General features: G+C 44.1%; 1 long non-coding RNA gene across 1 annotated transcript in view; it reads right to left on the reverse strand.

The window, feature by feature from the left end:
* Positions 1-4,713: 4,713 nt before the first annotated feature.
* LOC138662655 (uncharacterized) overlaps positions 4,714-21,491 on the reverse strand; it is a 65,184-nt gene continuing 48,406 nt past the window's right edge. The window contains exon 3 of the long non-coding RNA XR_011318048.1: positions 4,714-5,478. This is a non-coding gene — a long non-coding RNA (uncharacterized lncRNA). The remainder of the gene's footprint in view (positions 5,479-21,491) is intronic.

Raw genomic sequence — 21,491 nt, forward strand, 5'->3', positions numbered from 1 at the left:
CCCATCTAGTGTCTAAACTGTAAACTGCTCTTTCCCTATAAAATACACTGTGCAGTAGAGAATATATATAATACACACATATATACATATACATATCTATATATATAATTGTCTAAGGGTTTTTCCGTCTGTCTGTCTGTCTGTCTGTCCTGGAAATCCCGCTTCTCCGATTGGTCGAGGCCGCCAGGCCTCGACCAATCAGCAACGGGCACAGCGACGATGATGTCATAATGGTTGCCATGGCGACGATGATGTCATAAAGGTTGCCTCGACCAATCAGCGACGGGCACAGTCTGCCGCGAATTCTGGAATCATCATTGTCCATATACTACGGGGACATGCATATTCTAGAATACCCGATGCGTTAGAATCGGGCCACAATCTAGTATATACATAATTGTCTAAGGAGCACTTCCATCTGTTTGTCACGGAAATCCCGCGTCGCTAATTGGTCGCAGCCGCCACGTCATAACCAATCAGCAACAGGCACAGCCCAGCTGAGAACTAGTACCCACCTACTTCCATCGTCAGTGCCCGGTGCCCGCTCCATACTCCCCTCCAGTCAGCGCTCACACAGGGTTAATGGCAGCGTTAACGGACAGCATTATGCCGCGGTGTAACGCACTCGCACACGCCTATGCAGCATCAATAGTAAAGAAATCTAATGTTAAAAATAATAAAAAAAACTAAAAACCTGCTATTCTCACATTCCGTCATCCGCCGATGCGCGCGCAGCTGCTGCCAGTTTCCGTTCTCAGAGATGCATTGCGAAATTATCCAGAAGACTTAGCGGTCTTGCGAGACCGCTAAGTCATCTGGGTAATTTTGCAATGCATCTCCGGGAACAGCAGCTGGCGGCAGCCGCGAGAGCATCTGGACAGCTTTGCTGGACGCCGGAGGGTGAGTGTATAACTATATTTTTTATTTTAATTATTTTTTTTACCAGGGATATGGTGCCCAGTGTTAGGGCTGGCGGAACGCACTGAGTAAATAGAGAGAGAGATGTTATTTGTTGCGTTCGCAGCTCGGGGTCCACCGTGCAGGAGAGAACCTGCTGCTGGCAAATGGCGGCCCTATATGGCGGTAGAAGAGAACTCTGTTACTTCCCAGAGTCGCCTAAAGAAAGCGCTGTGTCCTGTTAACCTCACAGGAATACACAGCGACTGCCGAGCAGATAGCAGTTTGTGGTTACGCATTCGTACAATTTCCTCACCGGAGGTGCCGGTATTCTAGGGGTTTATTTTAGGCAGGTCCCTGAACACATACAATCGTAACCACACTGGTGCAAAGTACATGACTTAGATTTGATACTAGCGCATGGCCGTGCGGCCATGTGAACCTTTTATAGCTGCAGCAAGTACAGGACCTTCCTAGAAGGACCAATGAGAGGCTGCACACAGAGCCTGAGCACCTTCAGGACCTTCCTGGAGAACCAATGGGTTTTGCTGCAGTATCTAAGCATGTGACCCTCGACCTCCAATGAGTGATCTTACCCTGGGCATGCTCAGAAGGGAAAAAGCAGAAATTAGTCCCAAAAGCGTCTGCTCGCCGCTGCCCAGCACTGGGTTCAGTGGCAGAAGCTGGAAAAGCAGCAGTAACCCTTTGCACAGAGTCAGACTGAGCGAGACGCTGGGACCGACGTCTCCGCTAAGCAGGCTCCACTGCAGCAGGAGAAGAATGGGAGACTGCAGCGGAGACGGCCCGAGATTCCCCCTGTGCAGAGGTGGGTACTCGACCCCTAACACCCACACTGCTATATACTACGTGGGCTGTGTTATTTAATGTGTGGCTGCTATATACTATGTGGGCAGTGTTATATACTGTGTGGGCTGCGTTATATACTGCGTGGGCTGTGCTATATATTACGTGGGCTGTGTTATATACTGCATGGATGGTACATACTACGTGGGCTGTTATATACTGCGTGGCCACTGTTATATACTGCGTGGCCTGTGTTATATACTGCGTGGCCTGAGTTATATACTGCATGGGCTGTGCTATATATTACGTGGGCTGTGTTATATACTGCGTTGGCTGTTATATACTGCGTGGGCTGTGTTATATACTGCGTGGGCTGTGTTATATACTGCGTGGGCTGTGTTATGTACTGCGTGGGCTGTGTTATATACTGCGTGGGCTGTGCTATATATTACGTGGGCTGTGTTATATACTGCGTGGGCTGTTATATACTGTGGGCTGTGTTATATACTGCGTGGGCTGTGTTATATACTGCGTGGGCTGTGCTATATATTACGTGGGCTGTGTTATATACTGCGTGGGCTGTTATATACTGTGGGCTGTGTTATTTACTGCGTGGCCTGTGTTATATACTGTGTGGCCTGTGCTATACATTATGTGGGCTGTGTCATATACTACGTGGCTGTGTTATATACAGCATGGCTGCAATATACTACATGGCTCCTATATACTATGTGGCCTGTGCTACATACATACATACATACATACATACATACATACATATTCTAGAATACCCGATGCGTTAGAATCGGGCCACCATCTAGTATATACATATACAGTACAGACCAAAAGTTTGGACACACCTCATTTAAAGATTTTTCTGTATTTTCATGACTATGAAAATTGTACATTACCATTGAAGGCATAAAAACTATGAATTAACACATGTGGAATTATATACTTAACAAAAAAGTGTGAAACAACTGAAATTATGTCTTATATTCTAGGTTCTTCAAAGTAGCCACCTTTTGCTTTGATGACTGCTTTGCACACTCTTGGCATTCTCTTGATGAGCTTCAAGAGGTAGTCACCGGGAATGGTTTTCACTTCACAGGTGTGCCCTGTTAGTTTTAATAAGTGAGATTTCTTGCCTTATAAATGGGGTTGGGACCATCAGTTGTGTTGAGCAGAAATCTGGTGGACGCACAGCTGATAGTCCTACTGAACAGACTTATATAGAATTTGTATTATTGCAAGAAAAAAGCCACTACGTAAAGTAAAACGAGTGGCCATCATTACTTTAAGAAATGAAGGTCAGTCAGTCTGAAAAAGTGGGAAAACTTTGAAAGTGTCACCAAGTGCAGTGGCAAAAATCATCAAGTGCTACAAAGAAACTGGCTCACATGAGGACCGCCCCAGGAATTGAAGACCAAGAGTCACCTCTGCTTCTGAGGATAAGTTTATCTGAGTCACCAGTCTCAGAAATCGCAGGTTAACAGCAGCTCAGAATAGAGACCAGGTCAATGCCACACAGAGTTCTAGCAGCAGACACATCTCGACAACAACTATTAAGAGGAGACTTTGTGCAGCAGGCCTTCATAGTAAAACAGCTGCTAGGAAACCACTGCTAAGGACAGGCAACAAGCAGAAGAGACTTGTTTGGGCTAAAGAACACAAGGAATGAACAATAGACCAGTGGAAATCTGTGCTTTGGTCTGATGAGTCCAAATTTGAGATCTTTGGTTCCAACCACTGTGTCTTTGTGCGAGGCAGAAAAGGTGAACGGATGGACTCTAAATGCCTGGTTCCCACCGTGAAGCATGGAGGAGGAGGTGTGATGGTGTGGGGGGTGCTTTGCTGGTGACACTGTTGGAGATTTATTCAAAATTGAAGGCATACTGGACCAGCATGGCTACCACAGCTTCTTGCAGCGGCATGCTATTCCATCTGGTTTTCGTTTAGTTGGACCATCATTTATTTTTCAACAGGACAATGACCCCAAACACATCTCCAGGCTGTGTAAGGGGTATTTGACCAAGAAGGAGAGTGATGGGATGCTACGCCAGATGACCTGGCCTCCATAGTCAACAGACCTGAACCCAATCGAGATGGTCTGGGGTGAGCTGGACCGCAGAATGAAGGCAAAAGGGCCAACAAGTGCTAAGCATCTCTGGGAACTCCTTCAAGATTGTTGGAAGACCATTCCCTGTGACTACCTCTTGAAGCTCATCAAGAGAATGCCAAGAGTGTGCAAAGCAGTCATCAAAGCAAGAGTTTCACACTTTTTTAAGTATATTATTCCACATGTGCTAATTCATAGTTTTGATGCCTTCAGTGTGAATGTACAATTTTCATAGTCATAAAAATACAGAAAAATATTTAAATGAGGTATGTCCAAACTTTTGGTCTGTACTGTATATACACATCAGCATACATTAATACATTATACATTGCTTAAGGGGTTAGTGGTGCCGCATAGTCCTTGTAACCCCTTGCAAACAAGGACTAATCCTAAGTCTCAGATCAGTCCTCTTCTCTCCGGTTTTTGGCCAAACACAGGTAGTCAGGTCTGATCGGGTGATCAGGGAAAACTAAGGCAAGCTGTGACTTAAAGAATCAAGTGGTAGGGCAGGGAGCTCATAACTGACCAAAATTTTTGCCAGTATATATCATTTTTTTTATTTAATTATAGTAAATTTTTCTCATGTCTAGTAGTCATACCACTATTTTACTAAGCTCCACCATGTTTTAGAAAAGTGACTGCACCAGCCCAAAAAAAGAAGAAAAAAAAGTGCAATCTCTACATACTTTTTAGAAGTAACAGACATGGCAGAAAAAGACAAAAAGTTACAACAAATTTAGTAACATTTTTATGCCGTAAAGCTGGTATACAAAGAATCACACTTTTCCTTAAAGGAGATGGGTGAAGGTCTCCATACACATGAAATGAATGTCTGAATGTGTGAAGGCCTACTCCCCCCACTCCCCCCACACACACACACCTCCCCAAGATGATGAGTGAGATAAGGATCCAACATCCAAATTTGCTCTGCTAATCCTTTTGCTTTCTGATAAGTCATTGCTTGAGATATCAGGCAGTGGCCTTCTCAGAGCGCAGGACCTCTCCTGTGTAGGGCACAGCTGTGTGAGATAGTTGCCAGGTGAACGATCGGCCGAACCATCATTTGGCCAACATCCATCTATCGAACTACTTTTATCTTTTAAGAATTTTTTGGCCTAAACTCTCGCCCATTAGTATATTAGTACGTGAACTATAAGCTGCTTTACAGCCATAAAGCAGCCAATTTCTCTCCAGGCAGATGTCTCAGAGACCCCTTTCCAATTTTCACCTTTTCTCAAGGACAAAATAACACACTGCCCACACAGGGTTTCAAGGTTGGCTGCAAACAGGCTAATGTTTCACATAGAAAGACCAACTCACCTCTGATTCATCACCATGCTAAAGTCTCACACGGCCCACACAATTTCTGCGTTAGCTCATCTCACAAAGTCCCACAGAGTCTAGGAGACATCCTGTCTGAGCCAACTCATTGACGGTCTCTCTGTGACAAGTCATCTTTTCTTTTGCCATACCACTTTGGCACTTTAGTCTTTAGGAGCCTGCTTTACGATTTGAGAAGATCCTTTGCTCAGTTCTCATGCCGACAAACCAAGACTTGTTCCAACTTCCATCCCACAGATCCATAGATAGGCAATGTCCCAAAGGTTGAATTCGGCAGGTTCTCCATACTTCTCCAGAGCATCTGCTAAAATAGTAGCCTGTTCACAGAAAAGGGGAGATGTGAAATGACAAGTTGGTCTTCCTTCCTTGTAGTCAATTGTATCCGTGTCCTAAAAAAGTACTACAAATTAATCCGACAGCAAAAGGCTGCCTCCATGCTTCATCACTTAGCATCATCACTTAGATACAGGTGATGCAATTGTGCCATTACACTGCCTGTGTCATTCTGGCAGATGCCTTGTCAGAAGCCAGGTCCAGAGATGTAAGATGGGGTTAGAAGGTACATTTCTTGTTTTATTATAGGAGAAAGTTGTCGGTTATCTTAAAGTCAAGAGACACAGTGTGACTAAGTATGCACTCAAATCTTTAGCACCATATAGCGCACAGTGAGTGGTGGTATTATATTCACAGGCATAGTATAAATCTGTATGGCAAAAGTGACAAACCAGAAAAAAACTGGGCAGCAAACTCTGAAGTCTCTTAGCAGGGTGAAGCCATGATAATGGTCTGGGCAGTCAGAGAGAACGTCACCTCTGAGTCACAGCATGTTTGTTGTGTCCTGGGCTCAAACTCACTGTTAGACTGGGGGAATAAATGTGAGTTCAATGCAAGAAACTGCGCATCAAGTCCCGGCACTGCCGTCGGCACTCGTGACCGGAGTGCGTGGCTGCATGTATTTCTATGCAGCCGCACGCTCCGGTCCCGAGTGTCGGCGGCAGTCCCGGGACTTGATGCGAGAGACTCGATCTAAACTCACAAGTGTGACCCCGGCCTTAGGTGTAAAATATATTTTATTTGCTGTATTGTAGCTACTTTGTTTAGTTTTAGATGTAGGAATACTTTTCTGCTTGGCAATACAATGCAGACATCTCGTAAACACAATCGCTGGTGGACCAGCAGTTAACCAGCCTTCTACCCATTAGATATGGCGCTTCCACATGCTTTATCAGCTGCTTCCTGAACTTTATGGCCTTCAGATGCTCTGTCAGATGTGAACCTCTGATTACAGCATTTCGTGAGGCTTTTAAACCCTTTAAATCTAGCAGATGTTTTTCCATCGGCTGAGTCCTCCTGACTATGACCGTCGTCACATAGTGACCGATCAGTCACCATCGCTGTGTTCTTCCAATTCACATTGTTTGGCATCTAAAATTCTCTCATACATTCCATATTGATCCCAATTGTTAAAACCACAGAATCCAAGGGCGTGGGGGCAGACAGATTTTCCGTCTGGTTTTGCTTTGAAGAAGATAGGAAAAAAAAAATAGACATATCCGCAGGGTGAATTCATGAACTTGAATGCAGAAAATGCGTAGAATGTGTCCACTTGTGCTTGGCAACTTCCTAATGCTTTATCCGCTTCCCTAAATAAAATAACCCCATATGGGACATGTTTTCCATGTCTGGGAACGTGAAGGATAATCTCTTGCCCCTGAACTTTAAAAAAAAAATCTAGCTAGATGAAAATCAAATAATGGCATTTACATAACCGAGGTCAGAAGGAGAACAAGTGGAATGAGTGGGATAGGAAGAGTTAATTGATGGCGCACAGTGCACGGCCCTCATAAGACATGCAGAACCTATTGTATAATAGATACCTGCCCTGTGTTTGTAATGCAGACATCTCTGTATACACTACAGATACCGCAGCTCGCGTCCATGACTTGGACTTCTATAAACTTTGCTTCTTGTTTAGTGTAGATAATCACACTACAATGTATACTATACACAGTCCAGTACACATGTACAGTGGGTACGGAGAGTATTCAGACCCCTTTACATTTTTCACTCTGTTTTATTGCAGCCATTTGGTAAATTCAAAAAAGATCATTTTTTTCTCATTAAGGTACACGCCGCACCACATCTTGACTGAAAAAAGACAGAAATGTAGAAATTTTTTCAAATTTAATAAAAAAGAAAAATTGAACTATCACATTGTCATAAGTATTCAGACCCTTTGCTCAGTATTGATTAGAAGCCCCTTTTGAGCTAGTACAGCCATGAGTCTTCTTGGGAATGATGAAACAAGTTTTTCACACCTGGATTTGGGGATCCTCTGCCATTCTTCCTTGCTGATCCTCTCCATTTCCGTCAGCTTGGATGGTGAATGTTGGTGGACGCCATTTTCAGGTCTCTCCAGAGATGCTCAATTGGGTTTAGGTCAGGGCTCTGGCTGGGCCAGTCAGGAATGGTCACAGAGTTTGTCTGAAGCCACTCCTTTGATATTTTAGCTGTGTGCTTAGGGTCATTGTCTTGTTGGAAGGTGAACTTTCTGCCAAGTCTGAGGTCCAGAGCACTCTGGAAGAGGTTTTCATCCAGGATATCTCTGTACTTGGCCGCATTCATGTTCCCTTCAATTGCAACCAGTCATCCTGTCCCTGCAGCTGAAAAACACCCTCATATCATGATGCTGCCATCACCATGTTTCACTGTTGGGATTGTATTGGGCAAGTGATGAGCAGTGCCTGGTTTTCTCCACACATACTGCTTAGAATTATCACCAAAAAGGTCTATCTTCGTCTCATCAGACCAGAAAATCTTATGTCTCAGTCTGGGAGTCCTTCTCTATGCGGGCTTTCATAGGTCTTGTACTGAGAATCAGGCCACTCTGCCATAAAGGCCTGACTCGTGCCATGATATTTTAGAAATCTTATTCATTTGACTGAGACTTTGAAATGCTATGAAACAATGCATTGAAAAAACACATTACAATACATTTGCGTTTTGTAAAAAAAAAAAAGAAAAAGAAGCACACCACAGGTCAAAATGCTCAAGGAAATGAAACGCACTGGCGTCACACCTGTGGTGTGCTTCTTTTTCTTTTTTTTTTTACAAAACGCAATATCTTTAATTCTTTCTGCATTTATCTTTTTACATCCGTTTATCTGGCACCATAAGAAGCACAAAAAATGCATGTAATTTTTGCTACAGTTTTCTAGCCGTAACCTACATTTTTCATGCAGAAAAAATAAGCCACAGCAAAAAAAAAAGCTACCTGTGAAAACAACCGATTGTTAAAAAAAGCCATGTTTACAACGGCAGGTACAGATACCAGTTTTTAAAAGGATGCCGTTGGAACACCCGCTAGGGCCTAGGGGTACTCTGTACCGGGTCCGGTGGTCGTTAAAGGGATAGTCACAGTGGCAGCAACCCGGTCTGTGGCCCTGAGCATCCAAGTTAAAAGAAAGCTCCTTAAAGGGGTTGTTTTGAATAAAAAATGTTCGTGACGCAACCTGTGGTATTCGGTCAGGGATGACCGACGCTGCTTAAAGGGGTCCACTGGGGATGATGATACTGCAGCAGGAATGGTATGGCTTCCCACAGGTGAAGCTTAGTCCCCAGGGCTCTCTGTGTAGTGGGTAGAGATGACAGACTGTGCAGTGCTGGAAAGAATTGGAGGACACAAAGTTGCAGTCTCATTACCTTTTCCTGGTAGTATGCAGCCGCAGTCCAGGGTATGGATCACAGGTGATGGAGAGACCCAACCAGCCTGGAAGTGATTCGGAATCCCCTTATCCAGGTGGGGATGGAAGCCTTCCTTACTGCGCTGTGGTATAAGTCCCTTGCTGCCTAAGGCTTCACACAAGGTCCTCCCTTTCTCTCACTGTCCTTTTAGTCGGACATTATCCGCATGGCAGGCAACTCGAGCCTTTTTACAGGTGTCTCTTCTAGTGGTGACTCTGGGCTCTGTATGCTGCTGTGCCTTCGGGTGTAGTTGTGGACAGGCGACTTGAAATCTAAGGGGACTCATTCTCGCCTCCAGGCATGGTATCACCCTCCCTGAGAGGCAGGCAATGCCACTGTGACAACCGGATGCTTGGGGTGTCACATTCCTTCCCCCCCCCCCCCCCCTGTTAAATCTAGTACTACCGGACTGGGAAAACATAAATAAGAAACAGGTGAAGACATACAAAAAAATTTTTTTTTTTAAAACAATAAATTTTTGTTCAGTTAAATCTTATAACAGAAATGACTTGTTTACACAATTATATCAGTACTATATGGTGGCCCGATTCTAACGCATCGGGTATTCTAGAATATGTATGTATGTATATAGCAGCCACATAGTATATAGCAAAGGCTACATAGTATATAGGAGCCATGTAGTATATAGCAGACAAATACTACATGGCCTGTGCTATATACTGTGTGGCTGCTATATACGTACATACATATTCTAGAATACCCAATGCGTTAATACAGGCCACACAATATATAACAGTGGCCACGCAGTATATAACACAGCCCAAATAGTATATAACACAGCCCACGCAGTGTATAGCAGCCACGCAGTATATAACACAGGCTATGTAGTATATAACAGTGGCCACGTAATATATAGCACAGGCCACGCAGTACATAACACAGCCCACATAGTATCTAACACTGGCCACGTAGTATATAGCTGCCACGTAGTATATAGCTGCCACGCGGTATATAACGCTGCCCACGCGGTATATAACGCTGCCCACGCGGTATATAACGCTGCCCACGCGGTATATAATGCTGCCCACACGGTATATAACACTGCCCACGTAGTATATATCACTGGCCATGTAGTATATAACACTGGCCACGTAGTATATAGCCACCACGTGCTATATAACGCAGCCCACGCGGTATATAACGCTGCCCACATAGTATATAACACTGGCCACGTAATATATAGCAGCCACGCTGTATATAACGCAGCCCACGCGCCATATAACACTGGCCACGTAGTATATAGCAGTGTGGGCATATATCCGTGTTAAAAAAAAATAAAGTAAAAAATAGTTATATACTCACCCGCCGGGATCCAGCGAAGCTGTCCCTATGCGCGCGGCTGCTGCCATCTTCCGTTCCCAGGATGCATTGCGAAATTACCCAGATGACTTGGCGGTCTCGCGAGACCACTAAGTCTTCTGGGTAATTTCGCAAAGCATCTCTGGGAACGGAAGCTGGCGGCAGCAGCGAGCGCATTGTCGGACTACGGAAGGTGAGCATAGCAGGGTTTTTGTTTTTTTATTATTATTTTTAACATTACATCTTTTTACTATTGATGCTGCATAGGCAGCATCAATAGTAATAATTTGGGGACACACAGGGTTAATAGCAGCGTTAACGGAGTGCAGTACCCGCGGCCCGTTACCTCTGGCATTAACCCTGTGTGAGCGGTGAGTGGAGGGGGATTACGAAGTGGGCGCCAGGCACTGACTGCAGGGGAGTAGGGAGGGACTAATCGGACTGTGCCCGTCGCTGACTGGTCGCGGCAGCCATGACAGGCAGCTGGCGAGACCAATCAGCGACGCGGGATTTCTGTGACTGAAGTTGCCGACAGAAAGACAGACAGACGGAAGTACCCCTTAGACAATTATATATATATATATATATATATATATATATATATATATAGAAAACAGTCATGTTCAAATAATCATCACTAGTACAAACCAATTTCAAACTGGATATTATAGGAGAGGGGAGGGAGGGAAAGAAAGGACCACACAGAAGGAAAGGGGCAGCCAGGATACACACAAAATGTTTAATTGCATTTAACTGGTAACAAATTTTTCTTCCCTTTATGGGAGGTTACTTTGTTTGAACATTGCATAACTATAAGGCCGCTGTCACACATGCGAGTTTTACGGACGTAAGAGCGCAGAATCTACGTCCGTAAAACTCGCAAAAAATACGGCACAATTATTCTCTATGCCCCTGCTCCTATTTGCCGTATTTTACTGATCAGTATTATACGGCTTTCTACGGCCGTACAAAATCGCAGCATGCTGCGTTTGTCACCGTACTGCGCAAGAAATACGCCAATGAAAGTCTATGGAAGCGTGAAAAATACGGATTACACACGGACAAGCAGTGTGACTTGCGAGAAATACGCAGCGCTGTTAGAGAGAAAAGCCGGTAATTCAGTGCGGTGTACAGTAAAATCACACTGACAGCTTACAGTAGAATAGGTAGAATAAATGTGTACACATAGAATAGGTATATATATATATATATGTCAGTGAGACACATATATGTATATATATTAATATTTATTCCAGCGCTAGACAGCTTGAAAGCCGGTAATTCAATTACCGGCTTTTTCCTTCTCCTTCCTAAAACCCGACATGATTTGAGACATGGTTTACATACAGTAAACCATGTCTTCTCTCCATTTTTTTTGCAGATTCCACACTACTAATGTCAGTAGTGTGTATCTGCAAAATTTGGCCGTTCTAGCTCTTAAAATAAAGGGTTAAATGGCGGAAAAAATTGGCGTGGGCTCCCGCGCAATTTTCTCCGCCAGAGTAGTAAAGCCAGTGACTGAGGGCAGATATTAATAGCCTGGAGAGGGTCCACGGTTATTGGCCCCCCCCTGGCTAAAAATATCTGCCCCCAGCCACCCCAGAAAAGGCACATCTGGAAGATGCGCCTATTCTGGCACTTGGCCACTCTCTTCCCATTCCCGTGTAGCGGTGGGATATGGGGTAATGAAGGGTTAATGCCACCTTGCTATTGTAAGGTGACATTAAGCCTAATTAATAATGGAGAGGCGTCAATTATGACACCTATCCATTATTAATCCAATACTAGTAAAGGGTTAAATAAAACACAAACACATTTTTTTAAATTATTTTAATGAAATAAAAACAATGGTTGTTGCAGTATTTTATTCAACGCCCAATCCAGTCACTGAAGACCCTCGTTCTGTGAGTAAAAAAACATAATAAACCAACAATATACTTACCCTCCGCAGATCTGTAACGTCCAACGATGTAAATCCTTCTGAAGGGGTTAAAACATTTTGCAGCAAGGAGCTGTGCTAATGCAGGCTGCTCCTCGCTGCAAAACCCCAGGGAATGAGGCTAAAAATAGATCAATGATCTATATTTAGCTTCATTGGCGGTGAGGCGCCCTCTGCTGGCTGTTCATAGATCGTGGGAAATTACCTAGAAAGCCTGGGAGCTTTCTAGGTAATTTCCCACGATCTATGAACAGCCAGCAGAGGGCGCCTCACCGCCAATGAAGCTAAATATAGATCATTGATCTATTTTTAGCCTCATTCCCTGGGGTTTTGCAGCGAGGAGCAGCCTGCATTAGCACAGCTCCTTGCTGCAAAATGTTTTAACCCCTTCAGAAGGATTTACATCGTTGGACGTTACAGATCTGCGGAGGGTAAGTATATTGTTGGTTTATTATGTTTTTTTACTCACAGAACGAGGGTCTTCAGTGACTGGATTGGGCGTTGAATAAAATACTGCAACAACCATTGTTTTTATTTCATTAAAATAATTTTAAAAAATGTGTTTGTGTTTTATTTAACCCTTTACTAGTATTGGATTAATAATGGATAGGTGTCATAATTGACGCCTCTCCATTATTAATTAGGCTTAATGTCACCTTACAATAGCAAGGTGGCATTAACCCTTCATTACCCCATATCCCACCGCTACACGGGAATGGGAAGAGAGTGGCCAAGTGCCAGAATAGGCGCATCTTCCAGATGTGCCTTTTCTGGGGTGGCTGGGGGCAGATATTTTTAGCCAGGGGGGGGCCAATAACCGTGGACCCTCTCCAGGCTATTAATATCTGCCCTCAGTCACTGGCTTTACTACTCTGGCGGAGAAAATTGCGCGGGAGCCCACGCCAATTTTTTCCGCCATTTAACCCTTTATTTTAAGAGCTAGAACGGCCAAATTTTGCAGATACACACTACTGACATTAGTAGTGTGGAATCTGCAAAAAAAATGGAGAGAAGACATGGTTTACTGTATGTAAACCATGTCTCAAATCATGTCGGGTTTTAGGAAGGAGAAGGAAAAAGCCGGTAATTGAATTACCGGCTTTCAAGCTGTCTAGCGCTGGAATAAATATTAATATATATACATATATGTGTCTCACTGACATATATATATATATATACCTATTCTATGTGTACACATTTATTCTACCTATTCTACTGTAAGCTGTCAGTGTGATTTTACTGTACACCGCACTGAATTACCGGCTTTTCTCTCTAATATATGTGTCTACTGACATATATATATATATATATATATATATATATATATATATAGACAGTATATATATATTTTCTTTTCTTTTTGGGACACATGGATCACTTCTATAGCGGTATGTTGGTTTTGCTAGCCTGCGAGAAAACCACGCAGTACGGATGCCATACGGATTACATACGGAGGATGCCATGCGCAAAAAACGCTGACACACCCTGCCTACGGAGGAGCTACGGACCACTTTTTTCGGGACTTTTCAGCGTATTACGGCCGTAATATACGGACCGTATTGTTTTACGCTGTGTGTGACGCCGGCCTAAAAGTACAAAAAGTGAAAATGTGTAGAAAGTGCAAAACATAACATTTTAAACAAGTTTAAGTATCAGGTTGTGCACCCTGGAGCAGGTTGCATCGGGGTGTCATAATCACTAACTGTTCTTTTTCCAGGATAGGATCTCAGGCCTGCATCCTCCTGGACACTTGCATGGACTGCACAGTTTTGGTTAGTGCAGCCACACTTTTGGTCAGCACCTGGATCTGGAGATGTAGGTTTGCAGCAGGGTCATCTAGGATCTGCGCGTCGTCTTCCACTGAGGAAAGGATGCCAGTTCTTGGTGATTAAGAGCATAGTCCCGTATACTGACAGTCAATTTATCAGTGTCCAGCCAGGACTTTCCTTCCCTCTGGCCGCACCAGTTAACTGACCAATGAGGACGCTGACCTTTTGATTTTCAGACAGGGGGTGCACCTCAAACAGACTGCAGAGTCTCTCCTTAAAGTCGCTCAGGGTGTGTGACTCCCCTGAGTACTGCGGTATCCGGGCTGCTCCCTGTACGTACGACATTGATAGCGGCATTATGGGGACTGCGGCGGCTGCCAGATCTTGCTGCACTCTGGAGGCTGCATCCGCCACCGGATTCTGCTGTACTATGGAGGCTGCGGCTGTGTAACATAGTAACATAGTAACATAGTTATTAAGGTTGAAGGAAGACTTTAAGTCCATCTAGTTCAACCCATAGCCTAACCTAACATGCTGTAACATGTTGATCCAGAGGAAGACAAAAAAAACCCATGTGGCAAAGAGTAAGCTCCACATTGGGGAAAAAAATTCCTTCCCGACTCCACATATGACAATCAAACTAGTTCCCTGGATCAACACTCTAACAAGGAATCTAGTGTATATACCCTGTAACATTATACTTTTCAAGAAAGGCATCCAGTCCCCTCTTAAATTTAAGTAATGAATCACTCATTACAACATCATACGGCAGAGAGTTCCATAGTCTCACTGCTCTTACAGTAAAGAATCCGCATCTCTAATTATGCCTAAACCTTCTTTCCTCCAGACTTAGAGGATGCCCCCTTGTCCCTGTCTCAGGTCTATGATTAAAAAGATCATCAGAAAGGTCTTTTGTATTGTCCCCTCATATATTTACACATTAAAATAAGATCACCCCTTAGTGTATGCCACTGAATATCTACCCGGAGTAGACATGTTCATTCCCCCCCTTGTTAACCTCAGCCAGGCCTGACATTCTAGTACCGTAGTCTGCAGCAGCTCCATTGTTTTTCTGGACGGTGCTCCTTCCGGTTCTCCAAGTAGGGGCTTCCTGCTTTCCACCTGCTCACAACAGAACGCGCCAAGATTTTGCACAGTTCAACAAAGTCTATGGCGCACATGACCCCATTCATCGGGTAGGTCCATCCTGTTCGTGACGCTAAGTTGGAACGCCCGCTAGGGCCTAGGGAATACTCGGTACCAGGTCCAGTGGTCGTTAAAGGGATAGTCACGGTGGCAGCAACCCGGTCCGTGGCCCTGAGTGTCCAAGTTAAAAGGAAGGTCCTTAAAGGGGTTGTTTTGAATAAAGAATGTTCGTGACACCACCTGTTGTATTTGGTTAGGGATGGCCGAAGCTGCTTAAAGGGGTCCACTGGGGATGATGATACTGCAGCAGGGATGGTATGGCTTCCCACAGGTGAAGCTTAGTCCCCAGGGCTCCTGGTGTAGTGGGTAAAGATGACAGATGGTGTAGTGATGGAAAGAATTGGAGGACACAAGGTTGCCGTCTCTTTACCTTTTACTGGTAGTTTGCAGCCGCAATCCAGGGTACGAATCACAGGTGATGGAGAGACCCGGCCAGCCAGGAAGCAATTCAGAATCCCCCTATCCACGTGGTGATGGAAGCCTTCCTTACTGCGCTGTGGTATAAGTCCCTTGCTGCCTAAGGCTTCACACAAGGTCCTCTCTTTCCCTCTTTGTCCTTTTAGTTGGACATTACCCACATGGCAGGCAACTCGAGCCTTTTTACAGGTGTCCCTTCTAGTGGTGAATCTGGGCTCTATATGCTGCTGTGCCTTCGGGTGGACAGGCGACTTGAAATCTCCTGCCCTCCGGTTTCTGCTGTGGGGCATACAGTTCCCACACAACTTCGGACCCTGATGTCTGGCGTCTTGCGTTCAATCCTGGGAGTGAGCTCTATCGCAGCTCTACTCTCAGTTCTCCTCTCCTCACATCCTTCCTGTTCCTCACACAGACTGACCTCTAACTCCTTCTTCTCCAAGTCAGAACTTATAGGGAACCTACCCTGAAACCGGGTCTAGAGCTTCCCCTTCTGGCCTGGAGTCAGGAAAGTGTTGTATGCTAGTGTTACCTGCTAAGGGGACTCCTTCTCACCTCCAGGCATGGCATCACCCTCCTTGAGAGGCAGGCATTGCCACTGTGACAATCGGATTCCTGGGGTGTCACACAAATAAGCTGCGTTCCAGCACACGTTATACAGGGAAGCTTACATAGGTACAGGATATTGATGAACAGCCAATCACATATGTAGCATTCATGTGGATGTCAAATGCCTAATATTAAAATGCAAATAGATGAGGCCTTAAATATTCATAAGACATCTCCAGAAAGAGGATATAGCACCCTCACATTGAACACATGGGATTAATTGTGGCTGAGAGAAACTAATTATACTTAGGGAAAGAAACTAGTTAAAACAGGGGAAGTAAAGAGGGCTAACAATTTAACCTCCATTGAAGTAGGGGCCTCCTAGAGTGTCCAGGCAACGACAGCAAAGTTTTGCTGGAGAAAAGCGACATCAAGACTGAGATTTTTTTACACAGAGTCAGGGAAGTAGGCATTCCAAACCAAAGGGCTTCCTCTGAACAAAGCACTGCTAAAATAATCCTTAGATATTTAGGACCCAGTGGTCAGAAATAAGTATTATGGTTTCACATCTATCCGATATTTATAGGAGATATGTCCGTCGCTTCACTACGACATAGAAAATATAACTCATTCACTCACATCACCGCAAGGCCATTCTAATGCCTCCATCTTAATAATGGTTTGATAGATGGTGCTATTTACGTCATGTTTTATCTCCATAGACAGATAAAACCGCGATAAGAAACATGACGACAATAGCTACTGCCTGGGACCTCCTTGGGCGAAGGTATCCTGTAAGTTGGTGAACTCATGAATTTCTGAAGGAGCTGGCACATCCCACAACCCATGCGCGCTCATCAAGGGTGGGTAGGTGGGCGTAACCTTGATCTTATGAAAATGAAAGTTTGGGTCTTTGTCTTTCTTCATTCGGGAAGACAAAGTTTGCTATGAGAGTGTTCCATTTTCCAAATCTAACATAGTTAGTAAGGCCGAAAAAAGACATTTGTCCATCCAGTTCAGCCTATACTCCATCATAATAAATACCCAGATCTACGTCCTTCTACAGAACCTAATAATTGTATGATACAATATTGTTCTGCTCCAGGAAGACATCCAGGCCTCTCTTGAACCCCTCGACTGAGTTCGCCATCACCACCTCCTCAGGCAAGCAATTCCAGATTCTCACTGCCCTAACAGTAAAGAATCCTCTTCTATGTTGGTGGAAAAACCTTCTCTCCTCCAGACGCAAAGAATGCCCCCTTGTGCCCGTCACCTTCCTTGGTATAAACAGATCCTCAGCGAGATATTTGTATTGTCCCCTTATATACTTATACATGGTTATTAGATCGCCCCTCAGTCGTCTTTTTTCTAGACTAAATAATCCTAATTTCGCTAATCTATCTGGGTATTGTAGTTCTCCCATCCCCTTTATTAATTTTGTTGCCCTCCTTTGTACTCTCTCTAGTTCCATTATATCCTTCCTGAGCACCGGTGCCCAAAACTGGACACAGTACTCCATGTGCGGTCTAACTAGGGATTTGTACAGAGGCAGTATAATGCTCTCATCATGTGTATCCAGACCTCTTTTAATGCACCCCATGATCCTGTTTGCCTTGGCAGCTGCTGCCTGGCACTGGCTGCTCCAGGTAAGTTTATCATTAACTAGGATCCCCAAGTCCTTCTCCCTGTCAGATTTACCCAGTGGTTTCCCGTTCAGTGTGTAATGGTGATATTGATTCCCTCTTCCCATGTGTATAACCTTACATTTATCATTGTTAAACCTCATCTGCCACCTTTCAGCCCAAGTTTCCAACTTATCCAGATCCATCTGTAGCAGAATACTATCTTCTCTTGTATTAACTGCTTTACATAGTTTTGTATCATCTGCAAATATCGATATTTTACTGTGTAAACCTTCTACCAGATCATTAATGAATATGTTGAAGAGAACAGGTCCCAATACTGACCCCTGCGGTACCCCACTGGTCACAGCGACCCAGTTAGAGACTATACCATTTATAACCACCCTCTGCTTTCTATCACTAAGCCAGTTACTAACCCATTTACACACATTTTCCCCCAGACCAAGCATTCTCATTTTGTGTACCAACCTCTTGTGCGGCACGGTATCAAACGCTTTGGAAAAATCGAGATATACCACGTCCAATGACTCACCGTGGTCCAGTCTATAGCTTACCTCTTCATAAAAACTGATTAGATTGGTTTGACAGGAGCGATTTCTCATAAACCCATGCTGATATGGAGTTAAACAGTTATTCTCATTGAGATAATCCAGAATAACATCCCTCAGAAACCCTTCAAATATTTTACCAACAATAGAGGTTAGACTTACTGGCCTATAATTTCCAGGTTCACTTTTAGAGCCCTTTTTGAATATTGGCACCACATTTGCTATGCGCCAGTCCTGCGGAACAGACCCTGTCGCTATAGAGTCACTAAAAATAAGAAATAATGGTTTATCTATTACATTACTTAGTTCTCTTAGTACTCGTGGGTGTATGCCATCCGGACCCGGAGATTTATCTATTTTAATCTTATTTAGCCGGTTTCGCACCTCTTCTTGGGTTAGATTGGTGACCCTTAATATAGGGTTTTCATTGTTTCTTGGGATTTCACCTAGCATTTCATTTTCCACCGTGAATACCGTGGAGAAGAAGGTGTTTAATATGTTAACTTTTTCCTCGTCATCTACAACCATTCTTTCCTCACTATTTTTTAAGGGGCCTACATTTTCAGTTTTTATTCTTTTACTATTGATATAGTTGAAGAACAGTTTGGGATTAGTTTTACTCTCCTTAGCAATGTGCTTCTCTGTTTCCTTTTTGGCAGCTTTAATTAGTTTTTTAGATAAAGTATTTTTCTCCCTATAGTTTTTTAGAGCTTCAATGGTGCCATCCTGCTTTAGTAGTGCAAATGCTTTCTTTTTACTGTTAATTGCCTGTCTTACTTCTTTGTTTAGCCACATTGGGTTTTTCCTATTTCTAGTCCTTTTATTCCCACAAGGTATAAACCGCTTACACTGCCTATTTAGGATGTTCTTAAACATTTCCCATTTATTATCTGTATTCTCATTTCTGAGGATATTGTCCCAGTCTACCAGATTAAGGGCATCTCTAAGCTGTTCAAACTTTGCCTTCCTAAAGTTCAATGTTTTTGTGACTCCCTGACAAGTCCCCCTAGTGAAAGACAGGTGAAACTGCACAATATTGTGGTCGCTATTTCCTAAATGCCCAACCACCTGCAGATTTGTTATTCTGTCAGGTCTATTAGATAGTATTAGGTCTAAAAGTGCTGCTCCTCTGGTTGGATTCTGCACCAATTGTGAAAGATAATTTTTCTTGGTTATTAGCAGAAACCTGTTGCCTTTATGGGTTTCACAGGTTTCTGTTTCCCAGTTAATATCCGGGTAGTTAAAGTCCCCCATAACCAGGACCTCATTATGGGTTGCAGCTTCATCTATCTGCTTTAGAAGTAGACTTTCCATGCTTTCTGTTATATTTGGGGGTTTGTAACAGACCCCAATGAGAATTTTGTTACCATTTTTCCCTCCATGAATTTCAACCCATATGGACTCGACATCCTCATTCCCTTCGCTAATATCCTCCCTTAAAGTGGACTTTAGACAAGACTTTACATAGAGACAAACCCCTCCTCCTCTCCGATTTTTACGATCCTTTCTAAACAGACTGTAACCCTGTAAGTTAACTGCCCAGTCATAGCTTTCATCTAACCATGTCTCGGTTATTCCCACTATGTCAAAGTTACCTGTAGATATTTCTGCTTCTAGTTCTTCCATCTTGTTTGTCAGGCTTCTGGCGTTTGCGAGCATGCAGTTTAGAGGATTTTGTTTTGTTCCAATCTCCTCACTGTGGATTGTTTTAGAAATGTTCTTACCTCCCTTCTGAGTATGTTTTCCTGGGTCGTCTTTGTTCGAGTCTAATGTTTTTCTTCCCGTCCCCTCTTCTTCTAGTTTAACGCCCTCCTGATGAGTGTAGCGAGTCTTCTGGCGAATGTGTGTTTCCCAGGTTTGTTGAGGTGTAGTCCGTCTCTGGCGAGGAGTCCATCATACCAGTAATTCACACCGTGGTCCAGGAATCCAAATCCTTGTTGTCTGCACCATCGTCTTAGCCAGTTGTTTGCATCAAGGATCCTGTTCCATCTCCTGGTGCCATGCCCGTCTACTGGAAGGATAGAAGAAAAAACTACCTGTGCATCCAGTTCCTTTACTTTCTTCCCCAACTCTTCAAAGTCCTTGCAGATTGTCGGTAGGTCCTTCCTTGCCGTGTCATTGGTGCCAACATGTATCAGAAGAAATGGGTGGACGTCCTTGGTGCTGAAGAGCTTTGGTATCCTATCGGTCACATCCTTGATCATCGCACCTGGAAGGCAGCATACTTCTCTTGCAGTTATGTCCGGTCTGCAGATGGCTGCTTCGGTGCCTCTCAGTAGTGAGTCTCCCACCACCACCACTCTTCGTTGCTTCTTGGCTGTACTTTTTGCTGTCACTTGTTGCTGTGTGCCCTTTTCTTTTTTGCTTGCTGGTATTGCTTCATTCTTAGGTGTGCCATCTTCATCCTCTACAAAGATTTGATATCGGTTCTTCAGTTGTGTGGTTGGTGATTTCTCCATGGTCTTCTTGCTTCTTTTGGTCACATGCTTCCACTCATCTGCTTTTGGAGGTTCTCTGACACTTTTTGCACCTTCTGTGACCAGTAGAGATGCTTCTGTTCTGTCTAGAAAGTCTTCATTCTCTTTGATGAGTTTCAAAGTTGCTATTCTTTCTTCCAGACCCCGCACCTTTTCTTCTAAAAGGGCCACTAGTCTACACTTCTGACAGGTGAAATTGGATTCTTCTTCTGGTCGATCTGTGAACATGTAGCACATGCTGCAGCTCACCATGTAGGTTGTCACATCTGCCATGTTGCTCCTAGATCCTGCTGACTTGCTGTGTGCTTTCCTTCTTGTGTAATCTACTCAGCCAAGCTCTCTTGCAATAATGTCCTACAGGCGCGCGGTTTGGTGATGCTTTCGAAGCAGCTGGTCCCGGCTGTACCCAACGATCTTCTAGCTTAGGGAGACTTCGCTTCTCCCAGAAGGCACCTGGAATATGCAAATTAGCCTCCCGAAGCTTGAATCCCTGGTTTGGTGATGCTTTCAAAGCAGCTGGTCCCGGCTGTACCCAACGATCTTCTAGCTTAGGGAGACTTCGCTTCTCCCAGAAGGCACCTGGAATATGCAAATTAGCCTCCTGAAGCTTGAATCCCTGGTTTGGTGATGCTTTTGAAGCAGCTGGTCCCGGCTGTACCCAACGATCTTCTAGCTTAGGGAGACTTCGCTTCTCCCAGAAGGCACCTGGAATATGCAAATT

Source organism: Ranitomeya imitator, chromosome 2 (genome assembly GCF_032444005.1).
Source record: "Ranitomeya imitator isolate aRanImi1 chromosome 2, aRanImi1.pri, whole genome shotgun sequence".
NCBI lineage: Eukaryota > Metazoa > Chordata > Amphibia > Anura > Dendrobatidae > Ranitomeya > Ranitomeya imitator.